We start from the raw sequence: 12,710 nt of genomic DNA, 5'->3' as shown, positions 1-12,710 counted from the left end.
ACCTTATATTAAAAACAACAAGGAGGAGGAAAACATATTTTAAGGACCTACAGAACTGAAGGTTCATGTGCATTTTTCTCTACTTGCTACCTCATCTTTAGATGACCTTCATTAAGGTGAATTCCCAAGCAGAGTGAAGTTCTAAAATATTTAGTAGCCATCCATTTATCTGATTATTTATTTATTTATTATTTTCATCTTTCTTTTTCAAAAAGACACGAGTCTTATTCAAAGATCTCCCATGCCAGCATGCCATCCCCTCTCCACCACAATAAAGGTCTTCTTTAGATGACAGTATCAGTACCTCAGTCCTTTATGAGAGAAAAAGACAGAACACTGACCTATGGGTCAGATGCTTCATGTAGCTGCCTGATTTATCTGACAGTGTGATTGAGCCCAGTTGCTTAAAAAGCACCAAGTAGGAGATCGGCAGTAAATGAGAACACTATACATAAATAAAAATGTGCAACATCAGCAAGGGAAATCTACAACTGACAATCTCTCAAATTTTCCTCAATTTGATGAGTTCATTTACCTCAAGTAAGGCAAATGAGCAAGTTTCATCATAAAAACTGTAAAAAGTGTGTACTCACAAAGCATCTGCGTCAACATCTCCACTTTGATCATATTGTTTTATTACTCTCTTCAACCACTTCTATTTCTGCCTGTTAAATAAATGAATGTAGGAATCCCTCCGTGTTATTAGTTACATAAGTTAGCCTTGATTCAAGGCATTAGATAATGGCCCATTTGTACTGTGACTTAAGGATGCACCATTGATCATTGTTTGATCATTGCTCTGGGGGTCTCTACTTTGGATCTCCTTCCAAAAGATGGCCTTTTTATGCCCACCAGGTAGGTTTCTCTACAGGTTCAAGTTGGAAAAGAGAATGAATTGCAAGAAACTAAGTAGGAAGAGAAACACATCTGGTCCTCATTTGTCACATTAATTTAGAATTTTTTTGCACTAAAATCACGTTCTTTACCAATACATTCTGAGGCTTGAGTGTGCCTCAGTTCAGCGGTTAGTGTAGAGCCACAAAAAGTGACTCCAAACCATTCCAAATCAGCAATATACCTTAAACTTGAGGTGGGAGACTAACACTGAAATAAAAACAATATAGACTCCAGTGAAGAAAACTTACCTAAGCTCTCCCTCCAAGCAGTTCTGACTGACACAGACAGAATACATATCACTATCCACTGGTCCAGATCATCAATACTAAAACCCAAATATCTAGGATGACTTCCCTTTGTAAAGAAATTCTTCCTGAAAATATTATTTTTTTTGGACTGACATTTAGGGTTGGGGGAGATCACTGAGGTCAAACTAAATTCAACTACGTTGACACGATTCTCCATCACAAATGACAAACTACTGCTATCATCACTTCAGTCAGTTTACTGTAGTTTAAAGCTCAATATTACAGAAATGCAAAATCATCAAATAGAATAATTGTGCAGAGAAAAAGAACAGTTACTAACACTTCAAAGCCATGAACAAAATATGTCATTCACCAGAGGCAAACTGGGATGCAGAAAAGTTGCAGGAACACAGTAATGCCCTGTGAAAATGCAAATGTATGTTAATATCTATATATTTCACTCTTGCTTAGCCAGTAGCATTATCACTGTAGATTACATCAGTCCTCAGGGTTTCTCAAGTCATTGCTGATTAAGCAGATTACAATGAACTATGATTAGAATAAATCCCAGCATAGATATTACACTACCACTCAGAAAAAAAAACAAACTATACAACCTCACACCAACAAAAAAAAGAAAAAACAAAACAAAACAAACAAAAAATCCCCAAAAACCAAACAAAACCAAAACCAACAACAACAACCAAAAAAAAAAAAAGACCACCAAACTCTGATCTATAAAACTTTGCTCTTTGCCTCCTCAAATCTATCATCTGTCATTTATCTTTGTTCTTCCTATATCAGTCACAATAGCTATTTATTAAAACAGGAGAGCAAGAATAGATATAAGGATAGGTAATGAAAAAATAATGTAGTAACCATAATGAGAAAAATGCGCTGTTCAGATATCTCCTTAATTAAATGAGTAGTAGTAAGAGAAACTCTTTCAACAGTTACATGTAACAAAATACAGTACAGGGTAGGGGGAACCATACAACTAATAATGAGGGGGGGAAGAAAGAGTAGGGGCAAGCCAAGAGAAAGTTCTGGTAGTATTCACTATGAAATTCAATATTCAGCATAAAATTCAGCTGAAGCAAGAGGTACAAAAAGATATGGAGACAGTACAATGTCTGGAAGGGAAAGGAGGAGGATATTCTAGATGTCTGCAAAGAAAAATATTTTAGTTTTCTAGCAAAAATATTCAAGAAAGTGGCACTGGAATGGAAATTCAAACTACATAGTTATTATGGTACTGCCACTAGGCAGTAAGATCAGTTACATCAGTGCTATCTAACCTTAAGAGCAACATGACACAATAATCTTAATAACTAACAAGTAACAAATACATAACTCTGAGTTCAAGATAATCAGATTTCTCAGCTTTTCTTATATCTGTGGCCACACATAATATGTGCTTAAACATTTAAGGTTTACCTGTATGTTTGTCTATACTGACCTGCCTTCCAGTATTACCTATACCAGTTTAATAACATATTAGAGAACAAAATTTGTGACTACAAATGGAAACCAGGGAACAAGGTCCAGTAGTGCAGCTGAGCTCTCTTGGAAGCTGTTTACGAGCACTGCTTATGAGTTCATCTCAGTGGCTCCCACCAGAGTAGTTTTACGCACACCAAACAACAGCTCCTAACTCCACGAGAAGTTCCACTGATTTCAATAGGACCCACCAGGGACTAAGACTCAATTCCACAGAAAGACAGGTGGAAAAGAGTGTCTTTGTTGCAAATCCTGAATACATGTTCAACAAAAGACAGCAGAGAATTCATGTTCTACGTGTACCACGTTACCCTCCAGGGTCTCTCAGGGGTAAAGCACAAGGGACTTCCCACTCTCTACCCACACCAAAGCATCTTTGCCTACCAAAGCAGAAGTAGGATGAGGTTGCAAGGAACAAGGAAAGAAGACTAGGAAAGCACAGGGAAACAGAGCCAGGAAACTGTGGCCTGGCCTTTCAGCTAGGGAAGTTGTTTCATCTGGTATCAAGTATACGCTTTTTGTTGATCCATTCTCAAATCCAAGCAGGTGATACACTTTAAACTAATGTGCAGTAAAAGCGCATATATTCAAAAGACTTCCTAAGAAAGGGGAGTACATTTATCATAATGAAAATATCCAAGAGGAGACTTCAACCTGAATATTGAGCAGGTGGGGAAAAGAAGCTACTGACCCACTTCAGAGATGCATGCTCATGATAGCTGTGGGTTAGTCCTACACAGTGAAGTCTAAACACAGACTAGACAACCTCACACACTCACAGCAAAAGGTTTTCTATTTTAGAAGCGTTTTCCCTATCCCGCCTCTTCAGAGAAGAAATAAATTCTTGATTAACCTTTTTTAAATGTAGTTTTATAGAGGTAAAGCTTGTGCTTTAACCACTTCTATGTGACAAATTCATGTTCTTCTGCTCTCTTGAGATAACAAATGAAACAGAGATGGATTCTCTATTGTTCTTCATTCTTTTACTATTTCAAAAAAAAAAAAAAGCAACCAGTAAGAGAACCCCTATATTAATCAGTGAAGTGGTAAAACAGTCCACTAAGGACAAGCATAATTCAGGGTTGCATCGATTACTTCATAAGGACAGGCCAGGGAAAACGAAACTTGCAAGCTGGCTAGAGAGAAAATGACAAAAGGAAGATATCCTTGAGTCCAATACTCACCAAACAGACAGAGACTTTGCATCAGTCCCTATTGGAGATCCCTTGGTGACTTAGGAACAGAGAAGAACCAAAAAAACCCAAAAAAACACAGAAGCAAAAGAATCCAGCAGATGGTTCTAAATGACGAAAACAGAGAAAGGTGACTAACTAGTCTGAGAGAAATAAAAATAAAATGGGAGCAGGGCCACAGTGTTATCATTTTTGTAGAGCCACCTGGAGAGGTAGTAGGCTTATCAATGAATGCCAAAAACAAGTAGTACCCATCTGCTCACCCTAATAAATAACCCTTACTAGAAAAAATATAAAGGGATATAATTCCCTCAGCACTACTCACATGTTTTCAGCAGACCTGTTTGTTTAAAATATTTATTTGGGTCTTATGTGGCTTAAAAACTACTTGCCGTGAACACAATAATGTTTTACGATGACCCTTGGAAGCATGGGGCAAGTCAGTAGCTGTAAGAATTCATGAAAACAGAAAGCTCCAATAACTTCCTTTCAAATAAGAAAAAGCACTGCAATTATCACTGCTTTCAAAATGTCCTTAGAAAGACATCTCTGACCAAATGAATGGACTGATGACCAAACCCTACATGAGAGGGGCAGTTCAAAATTTGAAAAGTTAGTACTCCTCTGGAGATAACAGCAGTGGAGAGTACCTCTATTCAAAAAGAAGAATAAGAACCATGGTACGAGCTCAGTTAACCTCCTCTCCTGACCTCCCCAAATGGCAATGACTAACCATCCTGCTGATTTTAGTGTGGATTGAGAAAGGAGGTCAGAGCTGGCAGGAGGTGAAATGAGGAATGCTTCGGTCTCTCAAAGTACCACTACAAAAAGAAATGGCATGGAAGAGAAGACTAAGGTAGACAGATGGATTTGCCTTCATGAGTGTGAAAGCAAAATGCCTGCTCTTCAGCCCTAACCTTTAACAGCTCCAACCATTGCTTATGCAATGAATGAAGGCACAAGAGTATGGAACAGCAATTTGAACTTGCTAAAACTGAGATACTTTCAAGCTGGACTTTTGATTCAGTGGTGTATTTATTTTTCATAGACACATACACAGCAAGAAAATACTCTGTCCTGTTTAACATCAGCAATTCTACCGCCTCAATATAAGCAACTCAATCACAAAAAACTGTCCGGATTCACACAAGGTTACCCAGAACAAGACAGGCCTGTCTACAATCCACCTTTGCAAATACAAAGTTGTCATACTACTTGTGCATAAACATTTTTACACTAAATTTTGGCTTTCATATGGCAAAAATATGACAGAATTAAAATTAAAATATGCATATGTAAACATGCATGAAGAGAAAGGAGAGCATGGTTAAAAGCCCTTTTGCGGAGATACAAATCACAAAATGTGAGCAAACACATATCCACACAGGCCACGGTTCTGTAAATGTCTGTACACACCGGGCCAGAGTTCTGTCATAGTTACTACAACAGATTTTTAAAAACTCTTAAACAGCAGTTTACCAAAATGAAGCAAACAGACACTGCACTGAGTGCAACACACAGAAGCTATGCACCACTGAATTCTTTTTTCTCTGTTTAATTCAATACTCAGGAAACCCATGTCTTCAAAATTAAAGTTATTTGTATTGTGTACATTCTTTTAAACGTGGTTATCTTCAAAATTTTGTATTGCAACAAAAGCTGCAAAAATCTGACCTACTGCTCCTGGGTTAGAATTGAGACCCTTGGCTCCTATAGTCTCAAACACCAGTCGCAAAACTCAGCTCTCCCAGCTGAAGCACAGAAGACAAGACTATAGTACAGCTATGCACATTATTTGCACTGCTTTGTATTCCCTGCCTTAGCATGAACCCACAGCGAAGTAATAAAAACCAGCTAACATGACTTGGTTCACCAGTAAACTGCCCCACATTTTTTGAAATAATACAGGTTTAGAGTGGAACCTCTCAGATATAATACAAACAGAAGGCTCTGTTTAAATCCAAATGAACAAAGCCTTCCACCAAAGAAAATAAACTTTCGAGGTCAAGTTAGAGGACTTTACCCCTAGCATTTTCCACATGGCATCCCCTTTCTAGTCCAACAAAAACAACTGTTCTGGTCTTTTTAAATAAATAATTTTATGAAACACTTGAAGCAAAGCCTCCATCACCTTAAACTTGAACATCCTGAAGTTTTCACTTCTATTATAAAAATGAACCAGGATAAAATTTAAACCTTCTATAATGTTAATCATCCAATGCTAGTGGCAAAACATTCCTTTTACTCCCTCCTTTAGTTGACTGCATCTTATTTTTAAAACATCTGCATTTCAATATGATATGAGTAAGGTACATTGCCATGGTAGATAGATCTTGCCTATGCTACAAGAATGAACAGAGGCAGCTAGTGCCAACAGACAGATAATTTTTAAAAGGCTTTGGATATGGCTTTGCACCCACTGTTGAAGGTTTCTCCTGATACCTTTGAGAATGGTACAAAACAAAAATTATTTAAAGATACAACACAAATTCTCATTTTATCAGGCATTAAATTGCCCTCATTATGAAAAGAAAAAAGCACACCCATAAGTGGTATCACTGATCTACGGCTACACGGCCCACCAAGACTGTTCCAAATACTTTTCATAATTGTCTTGTGGGAACAGGATTCATCCCACCTAAGCAGATATATTCCTAAATTTTAACCTTTAAAAACATTTCAGTTTGCTAAAAGCTTGCTTAAAATAAAAATGAAACAAAATGCATAGTGAGGTTTCATATTTTCTTAAAAAATCAGATGTGCATGCCAGCAATAAAACTCAATTCAATTTTCCAGGTCATAATTGTATACTGCATTTTACTTTCCTAATCTGTCTTGCATTCACATTTGATTAAATACAGCTAGTTAGTAAGAATTAGTCTACCCCGACCTGAAAATATTTCAGCATTGTAGAATTTGAGCTCAAAAATCTTCCTAGGAACAAACATTTTGATTTATCTCAGTGGAAACAGGTTCAGGTTTTGATCTCTTATGATTCCTCTTCGAGATGAAATTTTACCACATGTGCAACCAAAAATTGTTACAGCCTTGACCAATAGATCTTTTTTTCTTGAATGTATCTAGAATTATTTGGCATCTGCTCTTCACAATGCAAAAGCAGAGGTTTTCTTCTCTTGCCTTTCCACCCACATTACCAGACTGAATAAGGGTCAGTGCCAGACTCACTGAAAACAAAACTTGATAAGGAGCCCACCACTAACAATTACACTTCTGGAAACCATAATTTATAGAAGTAAAACCAGCAAAGGTATCCAGTCCAATTTAAATATCTGAATGAGAGCCTAAAGGGCCTAATGGGAAAAGGCCTTACTTCCATATAAACGGAGTGATCAATGGGTAATCAATGACACAATAAGTATAAAATCTCAGTGTCATGTACCACTGAATCTTTTTAATAAACTCATTTTGGCTAATGACAAACACAGGTATTTAGGGAAAATGGCTTTAAAAGTATGGTATTTACCTGCTCTAAAAGATTCCTTCCTATGGAAGTGGATATATGAAACAGAATTATGTTAGCCATATTGGAAGAACAAACTAAACACATGAAATCTTTGCTGATGCTGGCACTGGGTTATTTCAGCTCCCACTCAGAAACCTCAGAGTTTTTCTAGGACAACAGTTCTAATGCTGGCAAAGTCCAACCAGCCTGCTATGAGACAGGTGAACTTTGTTCTTTGTCCTACTATACCAGAAAACAACTTGTGTCTGCTGAATCAGGGGTGTTTTGGTTTTGATTGTAAGCTGTCTGTGTATCTATTCTAACAGTATGAATCTAATTATTTGTCCTTATTGTAGTGCACTGGCACAGTTTTCCTTAGAGAATTCTGCTGGTTTTCCTGGCTGGCTTGGAAAATTAAGAAACTTCTGTGAGCAAAGAAACAAATGCACAAAACAAACCAGATGCTGTTGGTGCACAGTAGATGAAAGCTTTCAGCTACCTAGACATTCTTAATTATTTTCAGCAAACAAGTCATCTGGGTAAAGTTGTTTGTTGCAGTAAAGATTTTGCAGTCCTCTACTGAGTTAATCTCATCTTGAAGCACTCGGTATTTCATTGACAAAATAAATAGCACATTTTTTTCTTGCAACTACTAAAAAGAGAGTATAAGTGAAGTCGAAATCTTTTTCTGTAGCATCTAGAGAAGGCAAGAAAAGGAGGTTTTCAGGTCTTTCGTGCCACTTGTAAGCCATGAGCAACAGCAGGGGGATGTCTTTTTGCAATGGTCAGCCCAGAGCCTTTAGCCCTGAATATTCAAGAATCAGCTTTTTAGAAGTACTTGTATTATTTACTACCTTATGTAAGAAAAGATTATGATGACTAGAAGACACAAAGATCACCTGCATTACACAGCAGCCATACAATGGTGCAAATTCATTCCCCAGGCTGTGGTATATTTGTATCTAGGATTTTAGGGTCCAGGATCAACAGAGAACTGTTGTTTCTACAGAAAGGATGCTTCACATCTCACTGTCTTTATGTTCTAGCCTCTTATGAGGGTAAAAGCCTAGTTCAAATACAAATCACAGATTATAAATACCAAAAGGTGATAGATATGTCATCAGAAGGGAACCCCTATTATCAACCATCAGTAGGAAATATAACCACAGTTTTCTAAGAATTTTGCATTCACATCTGGTGATGAGATCTTTATATAATATCATCAGTGACACTCTGAATGGGTACAGTTTGACAAGTGCAAATCTTTAGTACTACATGATACTATATTTTAAGAGTGATGTATATGACACGATTTCACAATGTAAATATACTACCTAATACGTGCCTTGCAGACCAGCATCTTGAAGGAAAGTCTCTAAAAATCGTTGGTTTACTTTTTATACATTACCTCATATTTCAAGAAATAGAAAAGCATTCTTTTTAAAATCAAATTATTTTGAATATTCCCAGCAACAGAATAAGGTCACCTAAGTTCAAATTCTGGATTGACCATGCCCACCTGAGGCATGATCTCCAAAAGACAGATGGTTTGGCTGCAATGGGTGGGTGTGTGTGTGTTTTCTGCAGGTGTGTACATGGGGAATGTGGACTGCAAAAATACATCCTCCTTTGTTAAACCATTTCAAGTTGCATAGAGGATTTTTCCGCGTACTATAGTGCTCAAGCAATCAAATCTGCATCAGATGGCCCACTGTACTAATTGCTGAAGCACAGACTGGGATACTCTCACAGCTCCAAAACATTTTAACAGAAGCAATGGAAAAGGGATACAGAAAATAAAGTGAGAGTTGCATTTCTCCATCACATTTTGGAATTGCAGTCATTTCCCCTGGAATGGGAAAAGTGGATACCCAGTTCTCAAAATAAACTACTGCTGTGACTGTGACTTCCTTTCACTGGTGACAGGTACTATAAAGGAGCAGCTTTCTCAGTACCAATGGAAGATTAGAGAAATTAAGTTTTAAATGCTCTTCCAAAACTGCAGGGCTGAACAGATGAGCAGTACAAGGAAAAGAGTTTGTGCTGAACTTTGCTCTCAGGATGCATGAGCCTTTTCCCACCCCAGAAAGCAGTGCAAGCTGTAGGATAACAGGATCCTGATACAAATAACCCAATCGTTTAACAACTGGAATTCTCCTCCACACCCCAGATGCTCACAACACGCACATCCTTGTCTAAAATCTCAGCTACAAGTCCTCTACAGAATTAATGCATCAGTTAAGGTGAAGGTCTATCTCCCACTTTCTAACTTCTCATGACAAATACAATCTACTGAGGAGCAAAACTACCCATAAGGAAAACAATGCCTAATGACAGTAAGAGATGGACAGTCCCAGAGCTGGGCTTAGGGATGACAGGACTTTTAAAAGATACCTCCAGGACCAGTCTCCTGTAGAAATGAATACAAACTTCACTTCTTTATTTCGCAGAATTGCAGGATCATAAACTTCCTTAGGTTCAAAGAGAGAACTGGAGGTGACCTAGTTCAACACCTTGTTCAAAGCAGGTCACTCAGGGACTTGTCTTGCTGGTTCGAATGACTCCAGCAATAGAGTTTCCACAACTTCTCTGGGCAACCTAAGTATAGCTAATTTGGATTTAGTGCTCTCCCCACCATGAGTTCCTCAGAGAGACCGACACAATACATTTGATTGCTAACACACAGAAGAAAACCTATAATATCCTTTTTGATGTTTTCAAAACGGGAAAATGGGCAGAGACTATATATGCAAAACTTGGGAAAGACTCAAAGGTTCACAAATATCTCAACAAGTCACACATAGAGAAATCTTACACTTAAACATCAACTTTTCGGGTCTTAGAAACCCCACTTACTACCCACCTGACCTGTAGTACACAATGCACAACAAATGCCCTACCTTTTCTTTTCTTTCTAGTTATGAACACAAGATATTAATGGACTTTGCAAGTCTGTAAGATGAGGAAAACAGAATTCTCCCGCACAGCTGCTTATCCACAGCAGTGGAAAAAAAACCCAAAATATGCTGGAAGATTTCTGTGATCTCTATAGTGAGGCAAACAAACAGATTTAAAATACATAAATAAATAAGTAAATAATAATTGATTTTTTGGACTTTTTTCTGCAAAATTATTTTTCTCAGTTATGGATTTATATTCCAAACATCTAGAATATTTCTACTTCAGAATTTATTTGTGAAAGGAGGTTGTTATATTACAAAATGAGGACAGTTTTCACTTAAAAATAATTCATTTCAGATCTAATACATCACCAACGGAGACGTTCATTTAAGCAGAAGAGTTGATAGGTTTATGACAAGCTATTGTGTACTTTTCCAGATGATGGCAACACACTGATAGCTTTAAAGAAGTAGATGTGTTACTGTAAGGTTTATTGTCTAAGCAGCAGTAGCCTTCTCCTTCTGCAGCAATCTACAGCTTTTATTTACAGTTGATTATAACTTGTTAAGTTCCAACATTTGCTAATCATCTCAGAGACTATGAAAAATAGCATCATCTGTTTCAAGCCCTCTCCTGTAGATACACTGTTCTTCTAAAACTCTGAAAGACAACACATGCCAATTCTTTCTCCTAAAGCATCCATTCTTGGTTCTTTTAAAATATTTCAGACAGTACTATTCTATTTTCCTCTTCAGTAAGCTGTGTCAGCCAGTGGAACACAATTCATCCTCAGGCTAAGGAGTTTACAGTAAGTTTTCTTTTTGTAAGCAGCAGAACCAGCAAAACTTTATTTCCTCTGTGTTTGGAGGCAAAGCTTGTTTGCAGATTCAGCGGTAAGGGACAAATTCATCCTGCTACCTCCAATTTACCTGAGGAATTAACAGGATCTCTCTCCTTCATTAAGCCCTTTTTTCTCACACATCACCTGTAACTTGTTGTCTCTGGTGATTCAGATATTCCTTGTGAAATATAAATGAAGTGGAAAAAAAGAGAGCTTACAGCAGATGCACAAATACCATCTTGGAGCCATTATTTCCTTAGGAATCTATGCTTAAAACCTGAAATTTTTAAGAATGAGTATTAAACTCAACCCAATAGTGTCTTCAAAAACTGATGGCAAAACATAGCACCCAGCAACAGCTTAAGTGAAAGGAACACTCTGGTTCTCAAAAATCATACAACATTATAGTCTGCTTTAGCAATGACCTTCATCAGTGAAAATAATCTGCCATTCTGGGGGCAGATTACATTTACATACATCTATTTCACTTCTTTCATATCATCATCCAGGATACTCACTGCGTTCACCGGGCTGCAACACTTTTAAGTGTGAACAGATTGATTAACAACTAGAAATCTGAAACAAGCTGCCACTGCATTTCACTGTAGATGAACAGGGATTGCTGGAGAGACTTTGTAGAGTCAAACCATACATGCAGAGAGGGGCTGTGCAACACAAACCGCACATTTCAATGTGGGTGATCCTGGGCAGAAGACTGAGAGTCATTGCTTTTTAAAGGTCTGCTTTTTCAGAGGTATTGGAGCTATGACAGCAATGATGATAGCTTTTTGAAACAGTAAAAACACATAGAAACAATAAGCCATTTCAAAGTTGATGAACTAAAATATTCAAACACAAGAAACCAAACCCCAATTTCTAATCATTAAAGGTCAGACAACTATTCTCTAATTACATCCTAGAAATTCTTGTGGCAGTCGTCGAACACCAGGTTTGTGACAGAGCAAGAGAAGTTTTCCCAACTTGTACAATAACACCATGATCTTTTACCTATGCTATCTCAAGATATATAACAAGCAAGATAGGATATTTTGCTTCACAATACATTAAACGATATTTTTCTGCTTTTATTTCTGTTTGAAACCACATTTTCATACGCCTGCTTCTCAGATGCGTACCTTAAAAATATTGTTCTCCTAGAAGGAGTTACTAATTTTTAGATTGAAAAAGGCAAGTGAGAAAAATCATTTGCTTACCTACATCCCTTCTCAACTGCAAATGCAGAAGTAGCAATACAAGGTCATCGATCAGCACTTAGGTACAAACAAAAAAAAATACTTAGATCACCACGTAAATTCATTTTCTGTGGTCTGGATCACTCCCTAAAGCATATAAATATCCTTGTAATACATATGCCCTAAAATCATTGTAGATGATATGCAATCACCCATCAGCATGGCCTAACCATATGCCACGCTTACTCAAGAAGGTAATGTCTGCCTCAAAAGGAGTATATGTTCTCTGCTGTGTTGCAGTGACTATGAAACTTTTTTTCTTGTAAAGCAGTAGAGAAAATACCACCTAAACCCTTGGAATCTTGTTGGTATAGTATTTAATGCTGCTTTGGTAGGTCTTACACGTTCCTGAGGAAAAAAAAGTTGAGGCTCTTTTTAATATTTTTTGACACGGACCTAAGTTTTTTTAGGTTA

General features: G+C 37.3%; 1 protein-coding gene across 2 annotated transcripts in view; it reads right to left on the bottom strand.

Moving 5' to 3' along the window:
• FARS2 (phenylalanyl-tRNA synthetase 2, mitochondrial) overlaps window positions 1-12,710 on the bottom strand; it is a 233,810-nt gene that overhangs the window by 214,383 nt on the left and 6,717 nt on the right. The gene's annotated exons all lie outside the window — the stretch shown is intronic.

This window comes from Corapipo altera, unplaced genomic scaffold (genome assembly GCF_003945725.1).
Source record: "Corapipo altera isolate COAL_440 unplaced genomic scaffold, ASM394572v1 97, whole genome shotgun sequence".
NCBI lineage: Eukaryota > Metazoa > Chordata > Aves > Passeriformes > Pipridae > Corapipo > Corapipo altera.
This window is presented reverse-complemented; position numbering and strand designations above follow the sequence as displayed.